The sequence below is a fragment of the Etheostoma cragini genome, chromosome 1, assembly GCF_013103735.1.
Source record: "Etheostoma cragini isolate CJK2018 chromosome 1, CSU_Ecrag_1.0, whole genome shotgun sequence".
Classification (NCBI taxonomy): Eukaryota; Metazoa; Chordata; class Actinopteri; order Perciformes; family Percidae; genus Etheostoma; species Etheostoma cragini.
Genome location: NC_048407.1, coordinates 9,512,011 through 9,531,085, shown reverse-complemented (window position 1 = coordinate 9,531,085; position 19,075 = coordinate 9,512,011). Strand labels below are relative to the sequence as shown.

The 19,075-nt window shown below is 37.8% G+C and overlaps 1 protein-coding gene and 1 long non-coding RNA gene across 2 annotated transcripts in view; one reads left to right on the top strand and one right to left on the bottom strand.

The window, feature by feature from the left end:
* LOC117944941 overlaps nt 1-212 on the top strand; it is a 7,915-nt gene extending 7,703 nt beyond the window's left edge. The window contains exon 3 of the long non-coding RNA XR_004656703.1: nt 199-212. This is a non-coding gene — a long non-coding RNA (uncharacterized LOC117944941). The remainder of the gene's footprint in view (nt 1-198) is intronic.
* kcna4 (potassium voltage-gated channel, shaker-related subfamily, member 4) overlaps nt 1-19,075 on the bottom strand; it is a 52,969-nt gene that overhangs the window by 23,555 nt on the left and 10,339 nt on the right. The window lies entirely within an intron of this gene.

The window sequence follows — 19,075 nt, the reverse complement described above, 5'->3', positions numbered from 1 at the left end:
ATATATATATATATATATATATGTGTGTGTGTGTGTGTGTGTGTGTGTGTGTGTGTGTGTGTATATAATATATGGAAGAGGATACCTGCTTACCCAATTAGTACTGTCTGTCCCTTGGATCTTGGGTAACTCCCTAGCTGCTAGTTCTGCCCAGTACGTTGTGGAAACTATTTGCTCTTTGCGTCAAGTGGCATGCAGTAATAACGTGACACAGACTGTTTGTGTGCTGCATGTTAATGTGGTCTGGGGATTGAAGAGTACCTCTCGATTCACGTACAAACAGCATAGTGCTCTTCTGGTCCCCAGGCCAAACACTCGCTAGTGAAAACCTTGAAGTGAATTTTTTTTTTATTTGAACACTTTGACTGCAAGATGATTCTGTGTTTTTCTCTTCCGTTACCATTTTACATCAGCTGGTTTCTGCTTGACTCCATACATGTGATCTGTAACTCGATAGCTTTTCAGATAAACACCTCCGCTGACACAACACACCTGGCACTGACTCTGAGCTGTTATCTGCCTTCTGTGTACATGTAATCAAACCTCACTGGGGGAATTGACGTAGATAGCAGGCAGACTGGATAACATCAGTTGTAGTTTTTTTGTTTAGTTTAATTTGGCTGTTTTTTAACTTATACAACTCAAATACACTTAGTAAAAATGCACTTAATATAAATAAACAATCAGAAGTCATTACTTTTGAAGTAGTGACAAACCAAATTAAGCAAGTGTATTCTGACTGAAAAGGGGAGGGGTGGAACCTTCACTTATTACAGCTAGACTTTTTACATTCATTATTTTGTAGAGTTCCCTTTAGATTTATACACTGAAAATGAAAGAAACAAAACTTAATCCAGTATTTGTATACCTGAATGTCCTTAACTAAAATTCATATGCACACATAACGTCCTTACCTCAGATTATATTTAAATCAAATAAGGATATTTCACATTTTCATTTTCAAAACATATTCCGCAAATTTTCTTAAGCTGTTTTCAGCTCGACAGTTTGGAACTAAACCGAATTAACATTGTAACATTTTTGTCAAAGCAACAGCAAACGATAAGCCATCTCTTTGTACTGTTGCAGTCTGGACGTGATGCTAATCAGGCTACAAGCTGCACAGAGCATTATTAGCTCAGATGTGCAACATTATCAACTTCTAGATATGTAATGTATCCAGTTGCAATGAGATTGAAATCCCCCTGGCCTTTATCTATTAAGACACAGACATTTCTTAGATTCCTTTACATCTTCTTCAGTATATTAATATAGACTCATTTAAAAAAGGCTAGTTTGGAAAAGACGGGCCTGTTTCTTAGTGTTCACCCTGCAGGGATTCATTGGTCTTTAAATTAAATGATTGACCACAAACGGCACACAGACCTGGAATTGTAAGTCTACAAAATACACACAACAGCCCCTAAAGTGTACACATAAACTAACCTTGAACCTCAGTATAAAATGGCTTTAAAGACTACAGCATGGCATTATAAACATGCATAACAAATCACTATAGAAACAAAGAGAACAATCTGCGTATTATCTTGAAGTAGCTGTTACTTTCTCTTTTTATGTTGTATGATTAGCTGCAGAAACGGTGCAGACCGCACTGAATTTAAATAGACATGGTGTAACATTCACAGTATGATGCATAATTCAGCCCGCACTGTGGATTACACCCTGCTCCCCAGCTGTTACAGAGAGCCACTTAAAACAGCATGGAGCACGACAGCCACGACCCTCAACTGTTACTGCTATCATGAGCTTTCTTGTTGCTGTTTAGCAGTTAATATTCTCTCCAGAATGTGCAACAGATTGAGTCACACAAAAAAAATGTCATTCATATACTAGTATGTTTGTAAGACCTCCTGTTTGCCTGTTGCTCTGTTGCCAAAACACACATTTTACAAACTGAGGGTGAGACATGGAAAAAAGGCAGAAACACATTACAGAAAGCTCAAATGTTCACACAGATGTTTTTTTTTAACACTTACGTCTTACCAAACTCAAACACATGGACACACATACACACACACACACACACACACACTTGGTTATGGTGTTTTCCATAGACAAATAGCCCCTATCAGAGATTCCACTCCTTGTTGCCAGGACAAGGATTACATTCACCCCAAACACGGGTTTGTTTCTTATGACTTACGGTGCCCTCCACCCATCCTCAGGGAGAGTTTTTTTCAACATAATGCATAAGAATGCAGCCCTGGAACAACATCACATGGAGTCAATTGATCAGGTCTGACACATGGTGAGAGCCATGGTGTGCACAGGCAGAGCTGACAACAATACACACAAAAAGAGACACAAAAACAGGCCAAGCCTCCGCCAACACTGAACAAACTGGCAGTCTAATCTGACGACATCATCTGAAAATGTTCTGAACCATCATGTATTATATTTTAGTTTCAGAGTGAGTTATTGTTTATTGCCAAGTTTTCACTAGGTGTTTGGTGCATACAATTAACATATTAAGAGGGAATCAAAAGGGTGTGCTGCAAGAGGGAAGAACATAAATAGAAACGAGAAAATTACAAGAAATATATGAAAAAGATACTATAAAGCATATTAGACTATATTTAGAATCTTCCTGTTTAAGCATGACAGAGCTGAGATCTGCCAGATGCAAAGAGAATATGTGCAGTGAACGGGGATAATGGAACAAGATGCGTGTTAATGTAACGCACAGAGACAGGTGTCTATGTGGGGGTAAGAGCCTGTGTCAGTCATATGTATGTTATTATATTGTAGTGTAATGGAACACCTCTAAAATCGAATTCATTGATTTTCAATAAAAGATAAGGAAAGCGTCTCTGCCAGCTAAATGTAAAGGAAATTAGTTTTTGTGCTGCTTATAGTCAAATAAACTGACTGATGCAACAGATGGATAAGCCCTCCTTCTATAAATCTATAACTCATACGTCATCTTACAGGTCGCAAGTTAGCAACACAATGACCAACGCTGCCCCTTAACGTAGTGCTGTCTTAGTCTGAATGCCCAGGACTAAAGCATAACCAGCAGGATCAAAGTAAAAATAATGGAAATTATAATCAGGAAATGTATATAAAAGATATGAAAGCCAACTGAGCATTAAGATGTCTGTTCATTCCTGAAAGAATGTTCTTTAAGATTAAATCTGCTAATTTGGCCGCAATAGCTACAGCACTGTTATTGAGGAACATCTCACATGAGCGTTTTGTCATTTTTCCTTTTTAAAATGAACTACTTGACTCTGGGAGGGAGAGCAAAGGGAACCTGCAGTGGAACCTCTTCTACCAGAACATCACATCCCTGACTGTATTTTGAATGGTTATCCACATTTCCCTTTACTAGAGTTCCTCCTGTCATAGTAAATGAACCAATTTAAATGTAACAGGACACTCCTTCACACAGATTCTAACATTAATGATGTTTCATAATTTACTTTATTTTTACAGATTATTTTATCTGTAAAGGACAGCTGAAGACATTAAGGTATAGAGGGGGAATGACATGCAGCAAAGGGCCGCAGGTCAGACTTGAACCCGTGGCCGCTGCGTCGAGGGTTAAACCTCTACACATGGTACCATGGTACCATACCAGGGGAGGTAAACAGGCGCCCGAGGATGTTTTAATTAACAACTGATTATTATTATATGTTATAAATGTTAAACAAATCAGTATTTGGTTATATATGTCCATAAAATCTGTAACAGACATTATATCTTAAAATTTCACCTCATGATACGACAGGTGCATTAATAGGTGATATACTTTGAGAAAGTGTGTGTGTGTGTGTGTGTGTGTGTGTGTGTGTGTGTGTGTGTGTGTGTGTGTGTGTGTGTGTGTGTGGTTTGTAGTCATAGTTAATTTTGTTACCTCAAGTTAGATACTGGGATTCAAAATTACTATTCAGGCAACAGATTTCAGTTTTGTTGTTTTAATACCTTGATTTAAAAAAATATATAATATTACAGAGTATAACGTATTTTGTTCACATTAATTCACGATTAGCCTATTTTAGAGGCAGCAGCCACCACTAGAATTAACGAGCAGAGCCAAGGTGGGGTCTTTTTGAAACAAATCTAGTCCTGGCACAGCAGGAAATGCTCTAGGCCTATTTTTAACCACAAACATGCAGTTTTTCAGCTGGGACACATGGGAGGGCTCCAATTAGCTCACAGGAAACCCACAGAGGCGAGCACTGAGATAACTAGTAATATGTCTTTCCCCACATGCTGACACACTGCACCAGAAGGAGAAAAAAGCGACTCATCATGTCTAGCAAGATCTCATTTTGAAAAGATTGGATTCTGATTATAAGATGTTAAAGTAATGGAAATCAACATTTCATATATTTTTACTGGCCTTTCAAAAGTAACAATTTCACAGAAAAGAAGTGATTTTTGTTGTTGTGCATTTACACTTTTTTTGGAGCTGATATGAATAGTAATTTTGGATACACTGCTACTCTAACTTGGTGAGTGAATAAATGAATAAATAGATCACTCACTCAGTCATGAGCTTTCATTGATTGTTTAACTCACACATCATTGTTTGACACTGTATTTCTCATTTATTCATTCACCCTTTCTTTCATTCACAAACTCACCTACTGCCTGACCCCCTGATCATTAACTTATTCCTTCATTTTTACACATAATTTGTTTGTTGTTGTCCTATATTCATAATCTCTTATTCTCTTTCATGCACTCATTTATCAGTTCTTTTATTTATTCATTCTATCAATCAGTTTTTCACTTGTTGATTGTTGACAAATTCATTCATTCTTACCTTCTTTACTCTATACACTGACTCCCGTCATTCATTCATTTATTCATTCATTAACTTATGGGCTGGTTGACTACTTATAACAGATTAATTGTTTAATTTACAAACTGTATTAATCAATTCACGCATTCACTCATTTTTATTATCTTTCTACCCTCTAAGGCTGAACCACTGGACCAGATCCCGTCTCTTGTCTCTCTGTAATTCTGCTGAATTGTGAAGGGAGTTTGGTGAGTGGGATTGTGCCCGTCCTGTTAATTCAAACAGTTTACTCACAGCGGTTAAAATCAAATATCAAACTTCTGAGCTCTCTGAATGTTTTTTATGTTGTTACATCATGTCATAATCATAAATACTGCCAGGTCAGACAGCTTAAATGATCAATACCAAGAATGGTCTAAAAGAAGAGATGTGTGAAGGCATGATATTATCTACACTGACGACAAATTGACTTAATTGTCTCAGTCCCAGTCAAAGAAGGCTGTAATCAGGCGGTTCACACCTTGTGCAGTTACAAGCTGTAACCTTGTCTTATAATCTGAAGTATAGACGATGTCCTGAGATGTAATACAATCCTGGGCTTTCAGAGAATAATATTAAAATCACAGGAATAATGAAAATCATATTCATTTGTATCTTTTTCTGATTACCGGTATCTGTCTGTGATTGCAATTAACTGCTTTATTATTTGCCTATCGTCTAACATTCACGCAACACAGCACACTTTACCGTGAATTTTCTGTCAGTCTAAGTTTGATGTCTAATTTTAGGATCTCTGGCCACACAAAGAGATAGTGTGTCTGCAGGAAAAATCAACAAATCAACTTTAACAGTATAAATTAAATCAGTGCTAGTAATTTAAATGTGCCAACTGTACAGTCAAACATCTAATGTAAAGGCAGAAAACCATGACTGTATGAAATCAGGAGAGGGCTGGAGGGAGAAAGGATTTACTGTTAGTGGCCTGAGAAGTAAAACAAAAATCCTAAAAGAAGACGTTGTGGTTTCTCTGCATAATCCAACAGACGTCAGTGAAAGGCTTCCAAAATAGCTGTGTGGACCTGGCCCAAAGAAAATGAAACTGCAAAGTCCCTTGAACATCAAGACATTTTTTTTTCCCTGGGCGGTTTGAGCAAAGCCAAAACTGGGAACAGTTGTCCGCCGGAAGAGTTATTTTTCTTTTTAATAACATGTCATAGCATTTGAAAATAGGAAAACATAACTTCAGAAAAGCTGTCCTAGCTGTTTTGTATTGACATCCTGCCGATTCTGTAACAGATCCATGAGAGAAGAAACATACAGACTAAATAAAATCTCAGTAGTTAAAGCATGACGCTGCTTCTACATATACATTTAACAAAAGCCTGGTCCACACAGGCTACTGCAGTCTAATTTAGAGGTTATTAATATTACATACTGTATATATATCCTGCCTATCGGCACAGGAAATATAAATTAACCGGAGCTCTCACCTCAAAAGAAGCCATGAGGAACACGCTAATTGGAGAGGATCAGCAGAGAGAGACGACGAGCAGAAAGACATAACGAATGAGAGGTGAAGGAGCATAAATACATTTAAACGGACCTACTGAAATGAATGAAATCAAAAGAAAAACAGAAGCCAGTGGGATGACGTGTGTTTTGTATAAGAGTGTGTTTGATCAAAGACGGTCACAGTGAGGCGGGGGGGGGGGGTTAATACACAGGTCTACAAGAGTAGATTTAACCGATATTTGCAGAAGACTGAAGGAGTGGTTATTATAGCAACGAGGCAGCTAAAGTCAAATTTCAACCGGTACCAAAGATATGCACGTGACATTTACAGACGCAGTGGCTCAATCCCCTGTCCAGATGTTTGGGACATCCTCGCCTCATGTCTCACGCAAGTTACCTCTACCACATTACAACTAATTTACAGAAGGGCTCAACTCAACTTTTTACTATGGGCCAACCTGTGGGTAATTTTCTTGATTAATTGCCTAGTTTAGTCAATGAACCATCAGAAAACAGAGGAAAATGGCCATCTCTTTATCCTCGAGGCTCGAACACAAGGCCAACAGTCCAGACTCCTAAAATAAATTCACTTGCTTAAAATAAACAACTCCAAGGACTAATCAGCTATCAAAAATATTTGCTCATTGTCTTTCAATCAATTCCTCTACTTAACATAATGAGGAAATGTTATTAATTAACATATCTGCCAAGTTGCAAAATGTTGATATTGAATATAGCAGTAAAATGTCTACTTACAATATGTTTAATTTGTTTTCCTACAATATTTGTTCTGGCAATTTAATATCCACTTCTAGCAACTACAGCAATAACTAAGCCGCAGTTTGACTTTTTGCTTTCTTGCAGAGAGTTGCATGATAAGATTGGGTAACACTTTACTTGAAGGTACTGTACATAAGAGTGTCATGGCAGTGTCATGAACACATGACATTGTCATGACACAGTCATGAGACATGAACTCTAACCCTAACTTGTCATGACAAAACCGAATGACACTTACAAAAAGAAACTTTATGTCATAAACGTTTATGACTTGTTTATAATGTTAATGACGCGTTCATGACAGTGTCATGTCACTCTTATGTAGATACCTTCAAGTAAATTGTAACCTAAGATAATAATTTTATATCCGTACTGTAAATATGAAGCTACAGCCAGCAGCAAGCTAACTTAGCTTAGCATAAAGACTGCAAAAGGGGAGGACAGCTAGTCTGGCTCTATCCTTAGGTAACAAAAAATGCCTACCAACACCTCTAAAGCTCCAATTGACACATTAGGCCTATTTCTTATTGGTTTTATTCTATCCAAAAACTTTATTGTAAAACATTTTGCAGTTTTACTGGGCATTATATGCCCGAACTATTTCTTGGCTGGGACCAGTTAACTGGTAGCTGCTTAAAGCTTCATGTTTACTGTCCAGACATGAGAGTGGTCTCGATCTTCTCATCTGACTCTCAGCAAGAAAGCCAATATTTCTCTAAATGTTTTTGCGGTTATGTTTAGGCACTCACAGCCCTTTGCTAAGGTTAGGGAAAGATGTGGGACTCCGATTAATGCAGAATTAGTCCACAGCGTCTTGAAGCATGAGAAAAAAGTGTTAACTTTAACGTTAACCGGACACCACAATCTTTTCTACTTAAAGCAAAGTGCGTGGGAGTTAAAATTTCTGCGCTTGATGCTTCCAACAAGCACCCCAACATCATCTCTACAATTCCTCCCTAGTCTAATTAAGCGCTTTCTTCGCTTGGAAAAAACGTATTTTAACATAATCCAGCAATTAAGTTTCCTATCATGTAATTGGGAAAACAAATTAGCAAATTAGCAGTATAGAAACATAATTTCTTGTTGACAGAGTTGAATAACAGATTTGGAGACAAAATAATATAGATGAAGTGTGTAAGATTTGGTTGGTAGATATTTCCGTTGCTATGATTCACCCGTTGGCCAGCTGCTGCTTTCAATTAATTTCTGTAAAATGCTCTTCCTTCCCTTCGGCTCTCTATTTCTGTTTATAGTGACATTGCCCTGTAGAGAGAGGCGACAGAGACAATGCACAACACCCACTAGCATGTTCCATTTATAAAGCTGCTTTAACCATGGCTAACCAGTAAATAATTACCTTTTTAAGGTGTTAAGCAAATTTGAGGTGCAACATATCTAATGCAATGTTATGAAATCTGTGAGAAACAGCAAAAGCACTAAAAATATCTCCACATATACATTACACATGACTACAAAACAAACGCAAAATAGTCACAATGCTGTGCTCTCATGTCAAAATACAAGTTTCAGGCAAACCTATAACTGCTGAGTGAATTATCTACAGTAAGCCATCTAGACATCCATCCATTTATTATCTAAACCAAACCAAGCTGTGAGATGATGCTGCTGAACACTGAGTCCCACCTACATAATGACAACTACATTGTGTGCATTAACAGAAAAATAAGATGTATTGTAGACGTGACAAAACTGAAGAGTTACTGACAGGAATGAGTTCTTTCCCCGAAGGTGATCAAGTCATCAGCTCTCGTTGAACAGGTGCTTGGCTGGCTTTCCTAAAATAAAGATGTAAGCGGATAACAGATACAGGAGCAGGAAGCTAAACTCTTTGTAATTATAGTTTTTTTTTTTCTCCAGAAGGGAACTTAAGCCAAGCTCCTTGTGGCCACAGTGCTCTGCATGTTAACAACCAACATTTCACTAACCATTCAAACTAGTCCTTGGGAATTGTTTGAACAAAATGTGAAGTAAAGGATTTCAAGCTGAGGGAAGTTTTTCTGCACCACTCTAAGTGACAAGGAAGTATTAGGTACAAAGACTAAACATAGACACACATGAAGATACCTACCATTCTTTATCCCCTTTTCTTTGTCTCTTTCAGCATTAAACAGGCACACAGTGAATACTATTGTTTGTAGCAATATGCACTCATCAGTCTCACCTCCAGCCTCGTCCTTTCACTGCAACTCTTATCCGAGTCTCCTTGCATGCATATAAATTAGCACTACGGCATGTTGGTAGTAACACAGTAACACTGTGTAGTAACACAGTAACTTTTTAGCACACAATTACAAATCAAACCATTTGCGATAGCTCGAGATGAAGTGTGTGTGAGGGATCTCGGGTCGTTTTAGACCATGAAACTGACTTAGCGAGTCAAACCCCGGAAAGCTGATTGGTTGAATACAGCATTTGCACACACAAATGCACATAACTGCACACATGCACACACAGTGAGATAGACCCCAGGCTCTTTAGAGCGAGCATTAGTCACTCCACATAAAAGCATGTAGTCACTCCAAAGCAGGAGAGCAGAGAGAACGAGTGGGAAACAAGGTCTGTAGAGGTCTGGTCATGGCAGCCATTTTCCAGCATGTACAATCGTTGCTCGTGCAGGACAAAAGCCAAGAAAGCTTTAATGTCGGGGAGCAAGGCTCAAGTTTACACAAAAGTGATCGATACAAGCGGAGCAACCCCCTGATCCAGAATCATCTGGGATTTGTGTTTTCCATGTCCACGCCGGCCTAGATGGACCATGGGGTGAAACTCTAGGTCATGTGACTGTAATAAATGTTGACTGCTCACGTGATACTTACATAACTGGATATTACCTATCAGCATTTAACATTAAGAGATGTCAGGCTGTCCAGAACTAGTGGAAAGGATACTGCACTTGTACGTAGCAATGAATAATGCAGATTTGATCCAAATCTTGAAGGTGTCTCTAGTTCAATAGAACCACAAGTGAGTAACCATGCGTCTGTAATGTCTGTTAGATAATAGTGATATACTACTGACTGGCAGTGCTATCAAACAGTGTAAGATGTAATCATTGAAACATTTTGTCAAGCTGCTGCTATCTGACAGACCAAGAAGAAATGCAATAAAACCAAGCAGGCTTTTGGAGAAAAAGATAGAAGCAGAAGAGGGATGATTGTTACTAAAGTTCTAGTGCAGCATAATAAAATAGGTGATGAATAATCAATGTAGGCTACTGTTCAGTGCATTGGTATTTCTGTCCAACTGTGGACACAGATTTTAGAGGAAAGGTTTATAAGTTGAAGCAAACTGAGTACAAATATTTGTTAATGTACAGTATAGGTAAGATCAGTCTTTTGCCTTAGTCCTGCATTGCCAGACCTCCACAGGTCTGCAGAGTAAGGTCTAGCTACACCCCACGTACACGAAGGATAGGAGAAAAACCCCCGCTGTGGGTTGTTTGTATTTCTTTAAACCAATTACAATTGTCTTGGGTAGTGCTAAGTTCCAGGATGCAGCGACAGTGGCTCTGCAAAATTGTCTCAGGAAGGAACCCCGCAGAAGAAAATAACACACACAATATTAAATTAACAAAGTTAACTGTTCACACAATACAGTAAGGTGAATTTGTAAAGTTAAGGCTGCAAGTGATATACGTATGCTGTAGCTCAATATAGCAGGCCTACATTAATAATGTAATTTGACTCATCATTAGTCAGAGCCTCTCCAAAGCCTTCTCCTGTTATTTGGGTTACATTATTCAGCAGTGTATGTCCAGAGAGGAGATGTGTTGATTGGTTAAAGCCTCACAGTTGTTACAAACCTACAAGTTCAGTTTATGTATAATAACTGTGGACTGCAATTAAAATTCAAATGTGCGTTCCCCAAAAAAAGCTAAAAAAAGCTAACCCAAATGTGTCATATCACATCTAGACTGATGTAATGACGTAGACAATGACAGCACGTTAATGTGACATAACCCCCCCACCCCTTGTCATAATGTTTGGTTTGTCTGACATAAGTCCTTGGTGCAGAGGAAAAGGAGACTTTGTCTGTTGTCTAATCATGAAGTATTTTTAGACAAACAGTTTTAACGGAACACGGTCGGCATTTAACTGCAGGTCTGATCGCCACGGATCCAATGAGAGATTTAGAAAACAAAGAACAGAATCAAAGGAATCAATAATGGATCGATCCTTCTGACAGGCAAATACATTGCAACTGACTGATGTTTGACAAAGGCAAACACCTTCAGCCAAAATAATAAATTGATTGTCATAAGACACGAAGTTGCATATGTTAGGTTATTTTACACTACAGAGCAAATTTAACTTGTAAGACAATCTTATAAGACTCTCATGTAGCATGAGTGACATAAGCAAAAAGAGGCTATGACCACATTGTTTCAAAGACAGTTTGTGGATGTACAATTTCAAACCTAAACTCATTATTTGCCCTCCAGGTAGTGCTTTGCAGTGCAACAACTAACATGCTTCAACCATTTCAGAATAAGATACTACATGTAGTGTGTATGTGTGCATCAAACAAACATGAGCAGCACATAACGGCCTTCTATAACAGAATTGAGTGGCCAATTACAGCAGCATTTGTGCAATTTTTGAGACATTCAGTGTTTGTTTGTCATTTGTTCTAGTCTCAAAGCTAGGGACTTGTTTTTGCATCAAGACTTCATCCAGTGATATAAAGATCATATTTAATGAAAAAACGACAGTTTGGTCCACTATTATACTATATAATGTTATATATTTGTACTATATGATGTTGTAGCAAATATTTTATCATTCTATACTATATTACTATACTCACTTTAGGCAATGCCTCAAATCCTTCACTGTATTATAATGTATCATATTATATTATATTATCTCAATATGTTACATTGACCCTTGCAATATTTTCCATTATATTTACACAGACAAATACTAACTATCACTACTTAGTCATATCATATACAGTATTAGCCTGGTGTACTCCATTGACTCCCACCACTGTCACTTTACCATGCCATTTTGTCTCCAAATACTCTTTTATTACTCAGTTTTTTTTTTTGAATTTAAATTTTACTCTTAATTTAGTTCATGTATGCCTTATTTATTTATTTTGTTACTTTCTATATTTTTCTGTATTTATTTCTGTTTCTCTTCAACTCCTGCAACAACTAAATTTCTGAAGATAAGACTAGACCATTTCCTTGGCAGATATTGACTTGGGACTATATTGGGAGGAAGTAGGCTACAGCCGAAGCACTTCTACTTGTGCACAGAGATATCACGCAGCACCTGAAAACCCCAATTTCTGTCAACATAGAGGCGTGAATATTAGTTGGCTATTTGTCAGACAATAGACAGTGAATGGCAATGATTTTTTTGTTGTTAGGTCATTTTTACTCACAACATGCTAACCAGCAACATAGGATTCCATTCATTATGCTAAGCTAAGCTGCTAGACTAAGATAATGCATGCACTGAGACAAAAATGCGTTGCCCACCTGTATAAACATTAAGGACACAGTGAATAACCCTATTTAAACAAACGGGGGCGTATTCTTTTAATGTAAAGTTATCATTAGAAAGACATCGACAGGTTGTACTGTCTTGCTTAATGTCAAGTTGTCATGACAAGGACATCTCGGACGATGCTAGCTTTGCATTAAGTGTCATAATTAACAGAATGAAATTTAATGACAACAGTCATGAACAATCATAATGACTTTGTTTTCATGCTTTCATCAAACCTTTATTTTTGTTCTTGACTAGATTAAATTATAAAATTCTTGCTATTTTGTGGGAGTTGATACAGACACTAATAGTGTACCTGGTATGCATCCATACGTTTTTAAACTGCTTATCTTGTCCAGGTAACTATGGTTAATAGGTAATCATATTTAAGTCTTTAGAGAACTAAATGTCGACATTACAGTTTACAACAGATGACTTCTGAAGTGCGAGTTTACCCTCAAATGATTCTGTGGGTGTGTGTGTGTGTGTGTTTCTTGATTCCCACAGTGTGATCAGCATCTGCAGCCCCTCACAGGTTTACAGGACCAGCTGGTCCTCGGCTCACCAGTTCATCTTCACAGGGAGCAGGAAAGAAAACTTTTTTATGGTCGAGCAGCCGCTCCATTTAATCAAATCTCAAGCTTGTTCATAAAAAGCTGCAGCACTGTGGGGTTTTAGGTAGCACTCTGGAAAATGAGAGGAAAAAAGCCTAAACTTGATATGACAAATCTTTGAAATGCTTACCTTTCCCAATGCCATAACAAATCTGTAATCCTCTGTTGCCCCAGATTGTCTGTGTGTGATGGCAAACTTAATCAACATTTTGACCACATATACCTCTGTGTACTGCAGGTAACCTGACAGAGCAGTACACCTCATCGAATTATAAATATTGATCCATCTTTTATTTTCTATTTGCCATCATTTTGGAACCTATAAAGCCAAATAAGCATTTCTATTTCAAATGTGCAATTAGGGCTGTTTGTTTTTTAAATACCTGTAAAGCAATAGCGTAACCATACAAAAGCAGCTGATTTTTCAGTGGGTGGAGAAACCCAACACGGAGGCACATGTGTAATTAGCAATACAATCTACACGTCTAGAATGAAGTTAGATAATAAAGCCCGGGATGCTGTCAGATAAAGGGGATACAGTGGAGAGTGCCAAGAATCAGGTTGCTTTTCTTCAATAGAGGGACCTTATGTCACTGCCACATGGAAACCACAAGCTGGTTTAAACTTACACTGGGGCTGTAAACCCAAGTGTGCTTTATTAACCCCTCACGTCAGACTGAAAATTGGAGGTGAAAAACAGTCTTTGTCAAGTGTAGCTGGTGGCCTAAATCAACTAACCCTCCTCTTGTCTTCGGGTCAGATTTTAACCTCTTTTCGAAATGTTTCTATATCGGAAAATTAAGTTTCTTTCCAACAAATATTCCACAAAGTAACGTTGTTGGTTCCCTTCATGTTCCTCACAAGTTAAATATATAATCAGTTCACTACTTTCTTAAAATTGTATAGCATTTGAATAAAAAAGGTATTGATGAAAAAACTTGTGTGTAACAAATGTAAAAAAAGAAGACAAATTTTAAAAAAAAGAAAAATTGAAAAAAGGAAAAGTGACAAAAGTTTGACTAAAATGCTGAACAAAGGGAAAAAAATGTGACAAAAGGGGGGGGGGAAAGCTTTCAAAACTCTCAGAAAAAGTCTACAAAACATTGAAAAAGTGATGAAAACATCGGGGGAAAGACACAAAAGGGTCGAAAAAAACCAACATTGATAAAGGATTTTTATTTGAAATTTTGACTCAGAAAAGCAAAGATTTGCAGGTCGACGGGAAGACAATACGAGGGTTAAGATGTTACCATGAAGCAGTTAGTTTGTCAGAGAAAGATTGTCCAGTTTGCAACACAGCACATACTGTATGTACTGTAGTTCAAAAAGATAATGGTGTCATATTTAACATTAAAGTTATGAGTAATTTTGGAAGCTAAATATTAACAGAAGCGTGTCTTATGCTCCCAGGGACCTATGTTTCCCAGCTTAATATCCTAATATGACACATTGAGGAGACCTCTGAAACAGTTGTATTTACTTAGCAACGTGTTTCTCGATGTTCAATGTATGTTTTTCGTAATGAAAATGTCGAAATCACTCAAAGCTTATAGCCTACTCATGTTATGCACATCAATACACCATCACATTTGCGTGTGAGACAGTGATCTTGACTTTTGACATTTATATCTCCACAGTGGTTGAACAGATTTTTACCATTTGCGCTGCCTTTGAACTGTCCATCTCCCTTTGTTGTTTTGCAATTTAAACTGCGAAGATATCCCTTACAAATTTCAGACAATGTTTGTTTATATGAAGAAACACACATGCCCTTTTTTGTTTTAAAAGGGTCTCAACACTGTAAACTTACTTTTTAATGTAAGCTGTAAGCCCACACACTAATGCAGTTAGTTATACCCTCATTGGCTTTGGAGTCAGCAGTTTTCGTTTCACAGCAAACCGGAATAGGGCACAGCCTTGAACGCTGTATCCAGGTCTTGGAATACATCCATGCTTGTGCCCTTTTTCTCTCTATATTAACTTACATTTTGTTTACATATTACCACTATAGAAATAATGCATCATTGGCTGTACAAAGAACTATCACTGGATTACTTTGATACGGAAGAGAAATTTAAAACCTGATAAATCTCAGGCATATTAGGTTACTACTGCAGGTAGTGAACTAGTTAGCTGGAAATGCTAACAATTGCAGCCCTGTCTGATTGACTTAATTTAGACTTTTGTTATAAGCCTGCCATTGGCTGCCTATTTCAGATGGGCTTCTCCTCCCCGTTGACTATCTCCGCTATCTGTTTATCTTGGGCACCTTCACTGCCTCCTGGGCTTAACGCGGCCAAAGACTATTGTGATTAGTTTAAAGAAATAAAAGCAAGCTAGAGCGTTTTCTCCAATATACCAGAATCATGGGCACAGCCGGACCTTTCTGCAGTGCTTGAGAGGCCTGAATATGGAAGACTAATTGCAGCCTAATTTAGAACACATAAACACACTTTTTTTTATTATCCATTCCTAACTATTTTTGTTTTTGTGGTTTTGGTCTTGGAAAGGCTATAGACACCATTAACTCTTTAAAAACAAAGCTTGAAAAACACTGTACATGTCTAGTTATAGTTGGTAAGCTATGATTGGATCATCTCTTTTTCGAGGGAGGGTCACGCCTGTCATGTTGACCATGCTGACCAATAGATTTGGACAGCATTTCGGAAATACTCAGTCTACCTTCTTGAGTTGAAATTGACGATTGAAATCTGTCCTCTTTGGACAAGTTGTTAGTGATTTTCCAAGAAGGTAACTGGAGCCGGCTCATTTCTGAAATACTAAATCTCACACGACAACATGACAACAGCTGTATTTGTGTATTGTGTGTATTGTGTGTGTTGTTTGTGTTGGCAGCGCAGCTAGCTGACAGCCCATTATCAGGCCTGATTAATGTACTGGCAAGACAGATGAATGCTAAGACGTTCCAGCCCCATGAAATTCCACTGTTTTTTACTGTTTTCTTTTCATGTTACTTTGGTTACTTCCAAGGAAAATATTTTATCAGGGAGGTATTACGGCTCATCTATGAATAGATTATTTACAATAATTACTTAAAACAGTACATGTCAGATTCTTTTCTCAAATAAGCAGCCATTATTATGTTGTTCCAGTCTTTGCAATTTTGCTTGATTAATGATTTTTCCATACAATGATTACATTTTGAAAATATTTACCAGCTGGATCAGTGGAAAAACTGTGAGAGCAAGAAAAACTTCCCTGCTCAAATTTTTAACATTTAACCCTTTGCTTTTGCAAGCAATAATGTTTAAAGTCCCAACACACCCTTAGTGGTTGTACTTATTCGGGCATGGACACACTGTTTAGTTGACATGCCCCTCTCTCTCCTGTACAGGAGGCTCACTTTAAACCTTGATCATACTATGAAGTTTGCGTGATATTACTGTACACAGAAGAGCCAACATTGTGAATGCTACTGTTCCTTTACATGTAAAAACAATCTAACAAACATGGAAAGCTAATATGGTGAAGGACGGATGCAGTTACAAATCTCATTCATAGCAGCAATAGTGTTGTTTGTTTGGCCACTCAGTGATGGTACTTTATACTTTTTCATTCCACTACATTTATCTGATAACTATAGTAACTAGTTAGTTAGTTTGCCCATATTTTGTTTACCCACAAAACATATGATCGACTTATTAAATACGATGCATTGTTAGAGTTACCGTATAGCCTACAGTAGTTCAAATTAGCTCCATTCGACCAGCTGTGATATTAAAACCCTGCTTATTTGTAAATGCATCAGTTATAACATTCCTAAAACGTGATACATATGATAATAAATCACTTTCAAAGGGGCTACTCTTCAATTCAAATTCCTGTCAATGGTTTCCCACTATTCCAGTGATCAACCAGTGGTTATGGTGATATTGTAAGAAAAGTAGACATGCAACAGCAAAGGCCCTAAGAAGACTGCATGCTTGCAAAGATGTAACAATGCACGTTTTTTAATAAATAAAAATGGTGAAGAAGAAATTGGTCTTATCAGCCATAACTTTACCTATAAAATACTTCCGTTGGAGTACAGTGCCTTCAAGAACTTATAATTCACATTGAGAAGTAAGACCACAACATACTATTATCACAGTAACAACCTGCCACTATTTTTCACTTTCACTTCTCACCTCTGGAAATAGAATAATACTTTTCATTACCTCCGATACCACATACGTAATCAGTGACACTGCTGCATGTGTTCCCTGTCCTGCTATAACGATACTTAACATTCAAACACTTTTCTTTAACAAATGTCTGTCTAGTTGTCAAAAACTAAAGCACTCATGTTTAGCCCTCCAAGCCCTGTCACCAGCTTAACCAGTGAGCTTGGGCTCCTCTCTGCAAACTTGCATAATGAAGTTAAAAATCTTCAGACTGATCTCATGAAATAAAGTATGTATGACATTCCAATTCGTATGCCTTTATTGGTATGTCATCAAGACGCATTCTCGCTTTTTTGTGTGTTTATCAACGCTACTTGGCCTCCATTAACTTACGTTACCTTGCGATAGTGTGTGAATTTACGTCGTAGCAAGGTTGGGCGGGGGGTGGTGGATTGGTAAAACACAGAACTTTCACCCAGGAAACACATTTCCTAGACTTAACCGTTGTTTTCTTTTTTCTTTTTTACTAAAGCCAACCCCGTTCTTCTTTTTCTAAACCCAACCTGTGTGTCCTGTTTCCCACGCGGATAGCTCAAAATGCGCACAGTTAACATGTCACTTGGCTTAAGAAAGTTGGCGTGTGTGTTTATGCTAAGTCGTGATGTTGTGTTGAAATCTTGGTGTCTTCATGGACACTTAAACTTAATTTTAACAAACAAGTCAGTTGTGTTGTGAAGGGCAGCTTTTAACAGCTTGTAATTTTAGCCAAATTAAGGACCTGGACCGAGTTATCCATGCTTTTATCACATCTTTAACTTGATTACTGTAATTAACTGTATTTTGGGCTGACCCATTCCACCCTTTCTTGACTACAAATGGTTCAAAATGCAGCCGCTAGACTTTTACCTTCTAACAACACATCACTCCTGTTCTGACTCAGCGGCATTGAATACAAGTAAAATATACAATTTATATTATAATCTTACTCTTTTTTTAATGCATTAAATGCATACAGAAAATCCTAAATCATGTAGATTTGAGATTTTTACTATATGAATAAAATAAGCTTGATTAGAATACTTTTAATGCAAGTTATGCTAATCAATTATTTGTTAAAGCTGCCGTAGAGATGTGTTGATTCAACTTAATGGTAATTTTTGGAGGCTGTCGTTTATGGTGCTTTTTAATTGCGTTGTGTTTGTATGAAAGGTGTTTTTAATATTGACTATAGTCTAGGGCTGTAATGATATGCGATATGAAACCAAAATCACACCACTCAGATCCACAGACCTGTGTCGCAGAATCGCAACACACCCCAGATCCAATGCTACCACATCTATAAATTACGATTAGTATTAATCCTTTTGGTGCCTTATTGTCGGGTAAATTTAGCTAATTGTAAAGACTGCTAAAAACAAATGAGGGAAACACTGGTAGTGCTAACGGAGGTGTAACGTTACAAAGGGCCGTTGTTCTGACTCGGGTGCCTGGGTCTGTTTTCCCAGGGTTCAGTAAACTGCCGTTAGCGTCCTTAGCATCAGAGGATAATGCTGACCAGGATGGCTGCTAGCTGGCTGGGGGCTACCTGTCCCCCGGCTGTGGCTGCAATGATAGTGAATGGCTGCTAGCTGGTTGGGGCTGACTGTGGATGTGTCCCCGGGGCTGTACTGATAGTAAATGGCTGCTAGCTGGCTGGGGACTGACTGTGGATGTGTCTCCTGACCAGGGGTTTAATGATAGTGGATGGCTGCTAGC